This window comes from Lytechinus pictus, chromosome 15 (genome assembly GCF_037042905.1).
Source record: "Lytechinus pictus isolate F3 Inbred chromosome 15, Lp3.0, whole genome shotgun sequence".
In the NCBI taxonomy this organism is placed as follows: domain Eukaryota; kingdom Metazoa; phylum Echinodermata; class Echinoidea; order Temnopleuroida; family Toxopneustidae; genus Lytechinus; species Lytechinus pictus.
The window spans coordinates 8,827,037-8,839,769 of NC_087259.1; positions in this window are offsets into that span (position 1 = coordinate 8,827,037).

Genomic DNA, 12,733 nt, shown 5'->3' on the forward strand with positions numbered 1-12,733 from the left:
GGTGGTGGTGGTGGTGATGATGATGATGATGATGATAATGATTGTGGTGGTGATGGTGTTGTGGTGATGATGATGGTGGTGTTGATGATGATGGTGGTGTTGGTGATTGTGGTGGTGGTGGTGCTTGTGATGGTAGTAGCTATGGTGGCGGTGGGAATGATGAGGATTATGATGGTGGTGGTGTCATAGTGATGATGGTGGTGGTGGTGTTGGTGATGATGATGTTAATGATGGCGATGATGATGGTGATGATGATGATGATAATTACAATGGTGATGGTGATGATGATGAAGATGGTTGTGGTGAGGATGATGATGATGGTGGTGGTGCTTGTGATGGTGGTAGTGGTGTCATAGTGATGATGATGGTGGTGGTGATGAAGATGATGGTGATGATGATGATATGATGATGATATGATGATGATTGATATGATGATGATATGATGATGATAATGGTGGTGATGGTGTTGTGGTGATGATGATGTTGGTGGTGTTGGTGATTGTGGTGGTGAGGGATGATGATGATGGTGGTTGTTTTGGTGATGGTGATGGTGGTGAGGATGATGATGGTGGTGATTGTGGTGGTGGTGGAGGGGATGATGATCATGATGGTGATGGTGATGATGACGACGGTGGTGATGGTGATGATTATGGTGAGGATGATGGTGATGACGATGGTGGTGGTGAGAAGGTTGATTATGATGGTGGTGGTGCTTGTGATGGTGATGGTGGGAATGATGAGGATTTTGATGATGGTGGTGGTGGTGGCGAGGATGATGATGGTGATTATGATGATGGTGGTAGTGGTGGTGCTGGTGGTGGGAAGATAATGGTGATGGTAGTGGTTTAATGATGGTGAAAGGGCCGATATAATCTCTGGTTGAACTGTGGTGAAAACTTGCTAGAAAAGATAACCGTTAGTGCTGATGTGGTCAGGGCCGTAGCCAGAAGCATTTTGTTGGGGGGGGGTGTACCAGCTAAATTTGCCAACTAAATTTGGCGTGACAGCGCCAACGTGAGCACAGGGGGAGTCTGATGGGGGATGTGCCCCCCCCCCCCCCCACAATAATCAAGTGCTAAAAGATTTTGAATTTTTAGAATTGAATTGGTGGCATTTGGTGAATACTTTAAGGTAAATTATACAAAGATATACAAAGATATTTGCACTTTAAAAATAAAGGCTAGTGTGCCGTAGTTGCTAACTTGCAGTATAATGATATACCCTATGCATTAATAATATCAAAATCAAAGATTTGTTAATTTTTAATTGACCTTCTGTGCAAGATGTCTCAACTAAAATTTCAAGAGTGCTACTGCTAACAGTGACGTACCGTGGGTCACGGCATGGGGGGGGGGGGCACCAGCAAAAATTTAGAGTCATTAAGTGGGCGCGCGAAGCGCGCTCAATTGCCAGGTATACTGACCTGATAGACGGAGACGTTTTAAGGACTGTGGCATTACACGGATATGTATCTTAGTGATCAAATAATGCGAGCGCGAAGCGCGAGCTGAAAATGTTTGATATTCAGTCCTAAAAAGGGACATTATAAGCAAAGTTTTGTAATCCTGATACGTACCTGTCTTACAAAACAAACAATGCGAGCGCCAAGCGCGAGCTGAAATTTTTTGTATTACTTAACCCTAAAAAGGGACATTTTCAGGACTATCTTTTGGAATTTATGAAGTGCGTACGTATCTCATCATAGTCATCTAATGCGAGCGCCAAGCGCTTGCTGATTTTGTTAGAATTACACTGGCACATGAAGCACTTTTTGTGGTCATTGTAATCATGAACATGATACTTATTTCACTAATGAAATATTGCGGGCGAGAAGCGCGAGCTGACAATTTTTGAAATTCAGACCTGAAGAGGGGCATTCTATGGCTTGTTTGTAGGAATTTACTATTTCACTAATTAAGTGATGCGAGCGCGAAGCGCGAGCTGAAAATTTGTTATAATTAGATCAGAAAAAGGGACATTTTAAGGACTGTCTTTAGGAATTCGTGCACTGCAAAAACGCCGGTGTTGATTTAACACCAGCCCGGTATCTATATCGGTCCACACCAATGCGAACGTAAGCACTGACTGGAAATGTTTTATTAAGGCCTTAAAAGGGGACAATCACTTTAAGTATATAGTCATGAAAAAAGCATATGTCACTACATAAAACAATGATAACTTGAAGTGCGAGGAGATAGTTTTTTGCATAATCTTTATGGACTTAAAATACAACAGGAATATATATGTCTCATTAGTCAGACAATGCGAGCACCAGGAATGATGCAACCCCAACCTGCCCCCATCCCCATCCTAAGCACCTTCTGACACCATAAATAAATAAAAAAAGTTTAGTAAAAATAACTTAGAACATTTTTGTGTTTTTTGCCAACTGCAAACTTGTAGACAAGTCTACAAGTTGTCTTCATGAATTTGCCAACTGCAGAGTTACCAGTTTTTTAAGTCTTGTGTTCTGTTCTTTTCAGATCTGAAACGGGGCAGTACTTGTACATCACTTTGCTGACTGGTAGAGCGTATAGTGTTCTGCCACTTTAATAGGCCCACTTTATAATTTGCCAACTATACTTTGGCTTTGATTATTCAACTTAAACCTTGGAAAATTCATCCCACCCAATATTTATGTACCTAGTCTTGCCTCTAATTTTACAAAACTAATGTGTTTGTTAAATCGTCAATAATTGTGGTATAATTTGCAAACTAACAAGCTTGTTCATATTGGGGGAGGACCGGGGGCTTACTTTGTGTGTTATTATAGCTCCATCTGTTTTGTACTTAGTATTTTGCTGACTAGTAGGGCTCTAAGCCTGGCTACATGGACTTGGATTTGCCAATTGGTTGTCTTTACTCTAAAAGTCGTAACCTTCTTCAAAGTTAGTACCCCTATTTTCCTTTTCTTTCTTTCTTTCTTTCTTTCTTTCTTTCTTTCTTTCTTTCTTTCTTTCTTTCTTTCTTTCTTTCTTTCTTTCTTTCTTTCTTTATTTCTTTCTTTCTTTCTTTCTTTCTTTCTTTTTTTCTTTCTTTCTTTCTTTCTTTCTTTCTTTCTTTCTTTCTTTCTCTCCCCCCTCTCTCTCTTTTTCTTTCTTTCTTTTTCTCCCCTATCCTCCATTTTGCCAACTGGTACATGATTTTGCCGACTGCCACGAATGTTGGGGGGTGTCGCACCCCCCATACCCCCCCCCCCCTCTAGCTACGGCCCTGGATGTGGTAAGATGATTGTTTGAGAAACAAAATTTTCTAAATGATTACAATGAACCGTTAGTGAACTAAATGTTCATTCAACAAAGATAATAATAATAATAAGTAGACAAAATTGAAATCAGACCAACTAAGTATTAGACTAAATGAGGATTTAAGTGGGTGTTTTCCTTCAGCAAGAAATTTATGCTGCACTCGACCCAAGTGAGGTGAATGGGTACCCGGCAGGATTAATTCCTTGCATGCACTGAGCGCCGGTGATGGTAGCTCGAGCTAAAGCCGGGGTAATAAGAGCAAGCGCTTTGTATCCTCGGGTAAAAAGCGCTATATAAATCCAGCTTTAATTATTATTATTATTAGACCACGTGAAGAGTAGACAAAACCGCGATTAGTCCAAATTTATAGTAGACAAAATGGATTTATCTCATTTGGTGAGACTATCTGAGAAGTCGACCGATTACTTGTAGGCCAAGTAAATTTAAACTATTTTTTTTTATATAATGAAGGAGTATCCAATGGCGGCGGAAGCTCGAAAATTTAGGGGAGGGCCAGCAAAAAATTTGACAAGCAAAAAAAAAAAAAGGGTTGTCAACCAAAATTTTAGGGGGGGACCAACAAATTTTTTGACAAGCAAAAAACAAAAATAAATAAAAGGTTATCAACCCCCCCCCCCCCCGCTTCCGCCGCCTATGGGAGTATTAATTTTAAAAAGGAACAACGAAAAAATACCCATAATTCACGAAAATCATGAACTAACCCGTCGCCATTTTCTACAAAAAAGTGACGACTATAGTATTTTTTCTTTGCCCCAACTCTATTTTAGTTGGGGTTCTAATGTATTATCTAGGATGCGAGAATAAAAACTTTATAAAGATACAAAGAGATGGAAACATTTCTGTTTTACGCAACAGCTTGCCATTTTTTTCCTCTTAAAAATTAGTTATTATTCGGGATTTGTCTGAAATCTGCCTCAAGTTCCCCTAAATGATTTCATGTAATTGAAAAAAAAAATAATGGACTAAACCCCTTGTCATTTTTTCAAAACACGATGACTATTCACTTCTTTTATAATTCCCCCAAACTTTTCTCAATAATGAACTGGGGTTGTAAACGCATTTATGATTTTTTATGAAGAGCAGATGAACGACAAATTTATTGATGAATAAACGAAATATCTCTTTGGCCCGTATTCTGAAGGCGGGTTTCATTTAAACTCTGGTCTGAAGTTTAAAGGTCAAGTCCACCCCAGAAAAATGTTGATTTGAATAAAATAGAGAAATCAAACTAGCATAACGCTGAAAATTGCATCAAAATCGGATGTAAAATAAAGTTATGACATTTTAAAGTTTTGCTTATTTTTCACAAAACAGTGATGTGCACAATACAAATGAGACAGTCGATGATGTCCCTCACTCACTATTTTTTGGTTTTTTTTTAATTGTTTGAATTATACAATATTTCATTTTTTTTAGATTTGACGAAAAGGACCAACTTGACTGAATCATATAATATTAAACAATGCTAATTTCACATGTTTAGGGAGGAATTAATCGTTGTTTCACTTGACAATGAGAAAAAAATAGAATGTTCACTATTTCATATAATAAAATACAAAAGAAATAGTGAGTGGATGGTGTCATCAGTTTCCTCATTTGCAGCATACCCACCAGGATGTGCATGTAACTGTTTTGTGAAATTAAGCAAAACTTTAAAATGTCAAAACTTTCTTATTTTACATCCGATTTTGATGAAATTTTCAGTGTTATGCTTGTTGGATTTTTCTCTTATTATTCAAATCAACTTTTTGTTGGGGTGAACTTGTCCTTTAACTATTGATAGACAATTGTTACATAAATCCTTAACAGTAGAGATGTAATGTATCAGATCATTTGTCTCTCTATTCCTAAACTGTCTAGAAGGGATATATAAGATTGCTGATTCATTTCACCATTAAACAAAATTAGGAAAGAGCACAGCAAACACAAGGAACATACAGTGTAAACAAAACTTTGGCATTTTTAAGCTTTCCGTAATTTCAGCTCAGGTTAGACCATGACCAAGTTAAACCCGACTTGAAATACGAGACCTTGTGTTTATTTATTCGTTAACATTTCGCTCTTCCTCGGACTTAAGTCTTTAAATAAGATTTTTCGTTTGACTCTTATTTACAATTTCCGTTATTATCTCTCGAGTGTCATTTTCTTTAAATCAATAATTAATTGATAATTAAAAAGAAAAAAAAAAGAAAGGAATTTCAAAACAAAAAAGTTAATAAACAATCAACTGAATAAATAAACACATAAATCAGAAAAAATGAAAATATTAATACATACAAAAATAATGATAAGACTATTCGCCTTCCGCTTAAGCGCTAGATACATGAACAAAAAAAAATAGGACTCAAAGATATAATTTTAAACGATTTCATTTGTACATCTGTTGCAATATTTCAGACACGATGTCACATTTTGTGACATCGTTGAAGTCTGATTGGTCCGCCCTGGCCAGCTTATATTTTTTTTTGGGGGGGGGGGGTGGGTAACTTAAATTAGAGAAAAATAAAATTTGTACAACGCTGAATGTTTCATCAAAATTGGATGTAAAAGTAAGCAAGTTCTTAAGTTTTTTTTAATAATTATTTTCTTATCTTCATCAGTATGCAAATGAGGGAACCAATGACGTCACCCACTCATTTTCTTTTTTATTGTTGTCGAATGAAAAGTGAAATATCTTCATGTTTTCCTCATCATAATGTGAAACAAGTTTTTATTCCCAATTGAATTCATGGGACTAAAATTTATAAAATTTATGGTAATTCATGAAAATGATTCCTTATTGTAAAATCTACAAGAAATATTCAACATTTCATACAATAAAACAAAATAAATAAAAATAGTGAGTGACATTGACTCTTATTTCCCTATCAATGTGATGTGCATATAACTGTTACATGAAATATCATAAGAAACTCTCATATTTTTTGTTTTTATTTAATTTTCAGCATTATGCTCGTTTGATTATTCCCTGTTTATTAAAATCTACTTTATTTTGGGTGGACATGCCTTAAACCTCAAGTTTGTGGTGAAAATGGAACGCTGAGACAAGGCCTTCATGTTGACTTCCATCACTAGATGGCGCTATTCATCTTTTATACCGACTGTAGATTGCTTTACGGTGAGTATCGCACAAAAGGTAAACCGGAAATCCCATTGTGTCCAACATTAGTTAATTCATGGTATTCATAAACTTCATGATATATTATTTTTCTTCTTCATTTAAAAAAAAATAAAGCGCAGATATATTTCATAAAAGGTAGATCTGAGCCAACCAAAACTAATGTAAATGAATAGATGAAAAATCATACTTGCAATAACGCTGAAAATTAAATTTCTTCAAGATCGGATATGAAATAATTATGTGGGCGATTCCACACTTAGAGAACTTCAAAAATATCATAAATTTCAACATGCTTTCAATAAGTCATAAGTAGTGTAATATTTTATTATGATACCTACATTTTATGAAAATTATGAGTTTTAACCAAAAGTGAAGTCAGATATAGTTTTTTTGGAGAAACAATGGATATTTCAATTTTCAATAATTTTGCTGATTAAATAGTCAAGTACAAATACTGCCTGAAACCATTATTGGCAAAGCACGAGAAGATTGAAAATATTGCAGGTCAATGGAATAATGTATCAGTGATGTTTCCAAATAATATTTACAACATTTTCATGATCCATAATATGGGCAGCCCTGATTTTTCCGGACCTATTTTTGGCAATGTCCCGTACGACACATGAAAATGCAAAAGTTTTTCCTACACATTTATTTTTGATGATGCAATCTTACAATATAAATTTCTCTATCTTTGACCCATGGCTAACGTACCTAAGGGGGGGGAGGCATGGGGTGCAGACTGCCCCCTGACGAGTCACAACTCATGCAGGGGACGTATCCCTGCCCCCCCCCCTCCCCTGATAGACGTGTACCCCCTCTTTTGAACCTGAAGACCTTTTTTTTTTTTTTTGCTTGTCAAATTTTTTTGCGGACGAAATATCCTCAAAATAATTTGCCCCCCTTCTGGAAAATCCTAGATACGCCAGTGCCCATGGGTGATCTATTTATCCTATAAGGATCTAATTACTACCCTTCATTTCTCAATAATTGTCCTATTAAAAGATGTCCCAATACGACACACAATATATACTGAATTTCATTGCAGGATTTGGATTCAGAAACTATAAACAGTAGGCCTATTTTAATGTTTGACATTAAGTGAACTGAATAGGTTTTTTTTAAATCTCCATTGAACATGAAATAGGTGATTCTAACCATTTTAATTGACTTCATGCCGGCTTATTCTTTTGTGAATCCCTTCAGCTAAACTGGTGATTTTCACTGGTCAGAGCTTATCAATTTCTTTGTCATTGAGCATGAAAAGAAAACCTTTATAATTAATTCATCCTAGCATGGAAGATGATTTCCTCTAGCATGCTATTGTGAAATTATTATAAGATGTAAAAATATATATTTACATATCAATCATCTATTTGGACCTTCCTTGATGATCACTAATTTTTTATATACAGTATTGAAACTCCTTACTTTTCTCAATTTGTTCCAAAAAAATCAGGAAAATAAGACAAACCATGTTGTTGAAATAATCTGGAAAATAAGACAAACCATATGGTTTCATAAAATGCAGACAAGTTTTAAAAAGTAAAATCGTATTTCTTTAGAAAAAAAATATTTTGTGGAACTACAAGTGACAGTTATGACATATATCATGTAAAAATATTTTATACGAAAAATCCTAATATTTTAGCCCCATAATTTACACAAACACATCTTAAATAGTGTAATGGAAATCATCACTTTATTCACTAAAATATAACTTCACACAAAACATCAAGTTTTTAGCTCTTAAAAATGCTGTGAACCATTGTACATTTCCCATCAAGAAAAAAATGATGATATATTGCTCCCAATTGTATATATAACATATAGAATAAGGTTACTTAATTATATTATCCTGAATGACTACGTAAGGCTTTTCATTAAAACAGAAGAATTTAGGGGCAATGCTCCCTTTCTGATTTATAAAAAGTTCATTGTTTTATACAGGCTGTCCATTACAACACGCAAGTGCATGTTCAACACACAAGTGTCCCGTACGACACAGAATTTTATTTATGATATATTGACAGAAATATTCAGCCAATAGCGGTTTCTAACATAATGAATGTCTTTAGTTTGATAGGATTATCATTATCATCAGCCAAATAAAGTGATTGAAGAAGTCAAAGAGACATAAAGTAAAACAAATTTGGCTTCAATTTAGAAATGTCCCGTACGACACATTTTGAGTGTCCCGTACGCCACAATGTTCTCAAAAATTTTAATTTGCTTTATTTATTCATGAATGTTTATTTTGCTTTCTTTCATATATGTGTTTGTTCTTGGGTAATTGAATATCAATTTGAATTAAGTTGTATTGAAAATTATCTGTCCAACTCACAGACTTTATAGAACAAATTTGAGGTTTCCAAAAAAGCCACTTTTTCTGCGTCCGTATACGACACATTACTATTTTAAATCTGTATTATACAGGATGTGAATTCAAGTCATGTTAAGTCTTGGTTTTCCTAACCCTCTGGTAGTACTTGATGATCACCTTTAGTTACTGGAATATTTTTCGTTTTTCTTGTCGAAAAACTGACAAATGTTCTCTAAATGTCCCTTACGACACGTATGGAATCACCCATGTGCAAATTCGCTAAATGCCACAAGGAAATAATGTATGCACATTCTGGCTGGTATGCAAACGAGAAAATCGATGACATTATCCACTTATTATTTATTTTCTTACACGAGATATTAGATTTGAATTTATACCCTCATGAATGGTTTTAACTAAGGTTGGATTTCTCCCTGAATAAGTGGAATTCTTTGTACCTTATTATGCTAACTGTGATTGAACGAAATTACTTTCTCGTCAAATCTGAAAAATAAAAATATTCTATATTAATTTTCATATAATAAAATACATAAGAGCGGAGCGCGAAGTTTTCGATATCTCATCAAATTCAAATCAAAAGAAGGCGTCTATTGCGTCTCTATAGTACCCTTATCAACTCGAATATTGACTTGCTATGATTAAAACAAAATTGTTTTCGAAAGAAATTATGAGCGCCCCCAAAATGGGAAAAGATTTAAGAATTTGAAATAATTCCTCTTTCCGCACGAAGCGTGGAAGCTTAAAAAGTTTTATGAAAATAGAGAACAGAAATGATTATGCCTACCTTGGTCACATCAGATTTGATTGTAAAAATAGTGTATTCTACATTATATTTCGTTAACTCAAGTCGCAAAACAGAGTAGAAGACGGGTATATACAGGAAGGAAATAGGCGCTATATTCCTTCCCGCGAATGGCGTTGAAGCTCTAAATATAAAATCTATGAAACTTTAACCTGTACTAATTTTGATATTTCTTGGATTATATATAACTCGATTGAGAAGAAAAACGAGCTCAAATGTGAAAGGGATGATGCAAGCTAAAAGAGAGACTTTTCCTTTCCCATGCTCGCGAAGCACGGAAACCTTTTATTTGTGATTTATTTTGGGAAAAAATTGTGTAATTTCGCTCATATTAAGCGCTTCGTTTTGATTAAGACACTTCAGTGATATTCAAAATTTCAAATCAATTACGCAAAACAAGACATAGATGTGCAACGATATAGCATAAAGTTTAATATCGTACATAATTTTGCATATAGCACAGCACGAATTTAATGCCTCCCCCTTTGAGCAGATACTTTGACAAAAATCACTTGCTGAAAAGCGGAAGAAATAGCATTTGGGGACGCGGGGAGTGACGGTAATGTTTACCCGCTCCGAAAAGAGCCAAAATTTTGTGTCAATGCAATATTTGAAAAAATACTTGTCATTCTCTTTACACCCATGTATACCTTATAATTTCTGGCAAGAATATACGATTCCCACAGCCGGGAAGGAGAAAAACGGAGTAGAAAAAAGGTGTGGGAAACAATAGGGAATGGCAATTTTGATATTTTCCCGCGCGGAGCTCGGAAGCAATATTTTGGTATGAAGAGAGAAGAAGGTCTCGTTTAAGTCTTTATTCTTTTAACCAAAAAAAGAAGGGAAAAGACAACAAAGCTATATACCTTTCTTCCCTTTCCTTCTTTCGCTTTTTCTTTTCTCCTTCTGTTTTTTCTTTTTGGGAGCTTTTTTGTGGGGGAGGGGGGGGGGGGGCGACCGCCCCCAGGCTACGCGCCTGTTGGAGGTACATGTAGGGGGGGGGGGTCCTAAAGACTAAAGTTCAAGTATCAGACAAGATTTGTCATAAATAAATAATACGATCATGAAAAGTTAGCTGACGTTTTTTGATATATCGAGTATTTAGAACTGAAAATTAAACTCCTTTTATTCAAATACTCATTATAAATAAGATTCGTGTCTAACAATGTGAATCGCGAGGAGTAATTTTTTTAAAAGCTGACCTCAAAAAGGAGACTTTTGAAGACTGTCTGGAGGGAATAAGATCCATATCTCGCTAATCAAATAATGCGAACGCGAAGCTGGAGCTGAATCTTTTATATTCCGACCTGAAAACTTGTCGTTTTAAGCATGTTTCAAGATTTACAAAAATATAGGAAGTATAAACAATTACTGCGAGCAGCGCGAAGCGCCAGCTGAGATGTTTCCTATATACTGACATGAAAAGGTTCATTTTGAGGACTGTTTGCATGGAATCATAAAGAATATAGATGCATATCTTTCTAATGATAGCGTGAGGTCAATTTTTTTTTTGAAATTCAGATTTGAAGACGGAACAATACAAGCAATAATTTTTTTTCTTTGTAATATTGATGATATTTTAATTGTATATTCATAATGGTTAGTTTCGGTCATGTTCGCTCATTTGGTGTACGTAGCAGACGATGCTAGCCTGCTCGTATATAGTATACTTACGCAGACCCTTTTGCAAATCAAAATCAATTCCGGACTCGATAATTGCTACTCAAACTGTAGTTATATTATAAATATCAGTAGGCAAAGCCTTATAGTTAAAGAACATTGTTACTTTCAACATTAAATGCGTTAATTAAGTTTGTTTGGACTGTATTAATTGTTTCAAATGAAAAGGGTCGAGGAATGAAAACTATCATACATTAGTTGTACGTTGTACACAGAAATATGCCATGTTTTGCCTACTTGATCTCAAAGTTTGGGAGAAAAATGAGATGTAACCATTATACCAGTCATAAAGTATTAAACATCAAACTGTAGGTAATCTATTTAGCATTGAGATGACAATCAATCTCGACCTTTCTGACCCTCAAGGATATTCCAGGGGAAAAACAAAGGTGCCAGCGTCTCGAAAATATGGGTGGTTTTAGACCGTTTGCGCGGCCATAGCAAAAGTTGTAATTATGGACAATTTCAAATCAACAGCGAGACGTTAATAGTGAATTAATTGTAGTAATATTTACATCAAATTAATGGAATCGGATACAATTTTCACATTATTATCAATCTGGTGTGAGATTTATAATAGTTATACAGATATACCAGGATTTCTGCAATATTACGTTCATGAAAACCAATGTTCCCTGTGTTGGAGCTGTGTGTGAGGACTTTCGGACACTCACATGCACGCGACTAACCATTATGATTTCGTATTACGTATCTTAATTGTATATACATGTAATGTGATTTTAAAATGTACGCACGGACGTTCAGAAGAACAGCCATTGGCTGAAGTTCGTTTACCGTGTTGAAATAAAATAAATGAAATTAAATAATATTACCACCCCCCAAAAAAAATAAAACCATGATGCTTATCGCGTAAGAAAGAATTTCCCCCATACAAAGTCAAAGTAAACCATGCCTTAATTGCTTTCATTACATAATGAGCAGAGGAGATGTACGCGGCTTCTATTGAAAATTTTCATTAGAAAGACTAATTATAATGTTGACACGACATGTTCTTCTGTCTTAATATCTCAGAGGGCATAGGGTTACAAATTAGGATTGTAATAGGGTTTGAAAAGATACGGTTTAGTTTAGTCCTGGAGGTTAAAGATTATGCTTGGCTTAATCAGCAAATTTTCCATCGGAGAAATTGTCGCCGGAGCAATTGTCTTCGAACCAATAAGCCTATAACTGGTGTTCACTCTAGCTAGACATGCCACACCTTTGTCGCTATAACTGGCAAATTCATATGATAAATTCAATTTTACTCCACTTTTACAAGAATAAAAAGCAGTTATAAAATGTTAAGAATAATCTTGGGCACTTACCCTTGTCTGGTTGGAGATAATGACGAATTTTGTTGAGTTAATTACTCAATAATTGAGAATAAACAGCATACATTGACGAGCGCGTCTAAAATCCATTCCCTTCTAAAATGGTTGTCGGCACGTCACCTGATATCCGAACATCATTAATTTGAATAACAAAAGCATGACGGCATCGTCAATTCAAATGTGCGT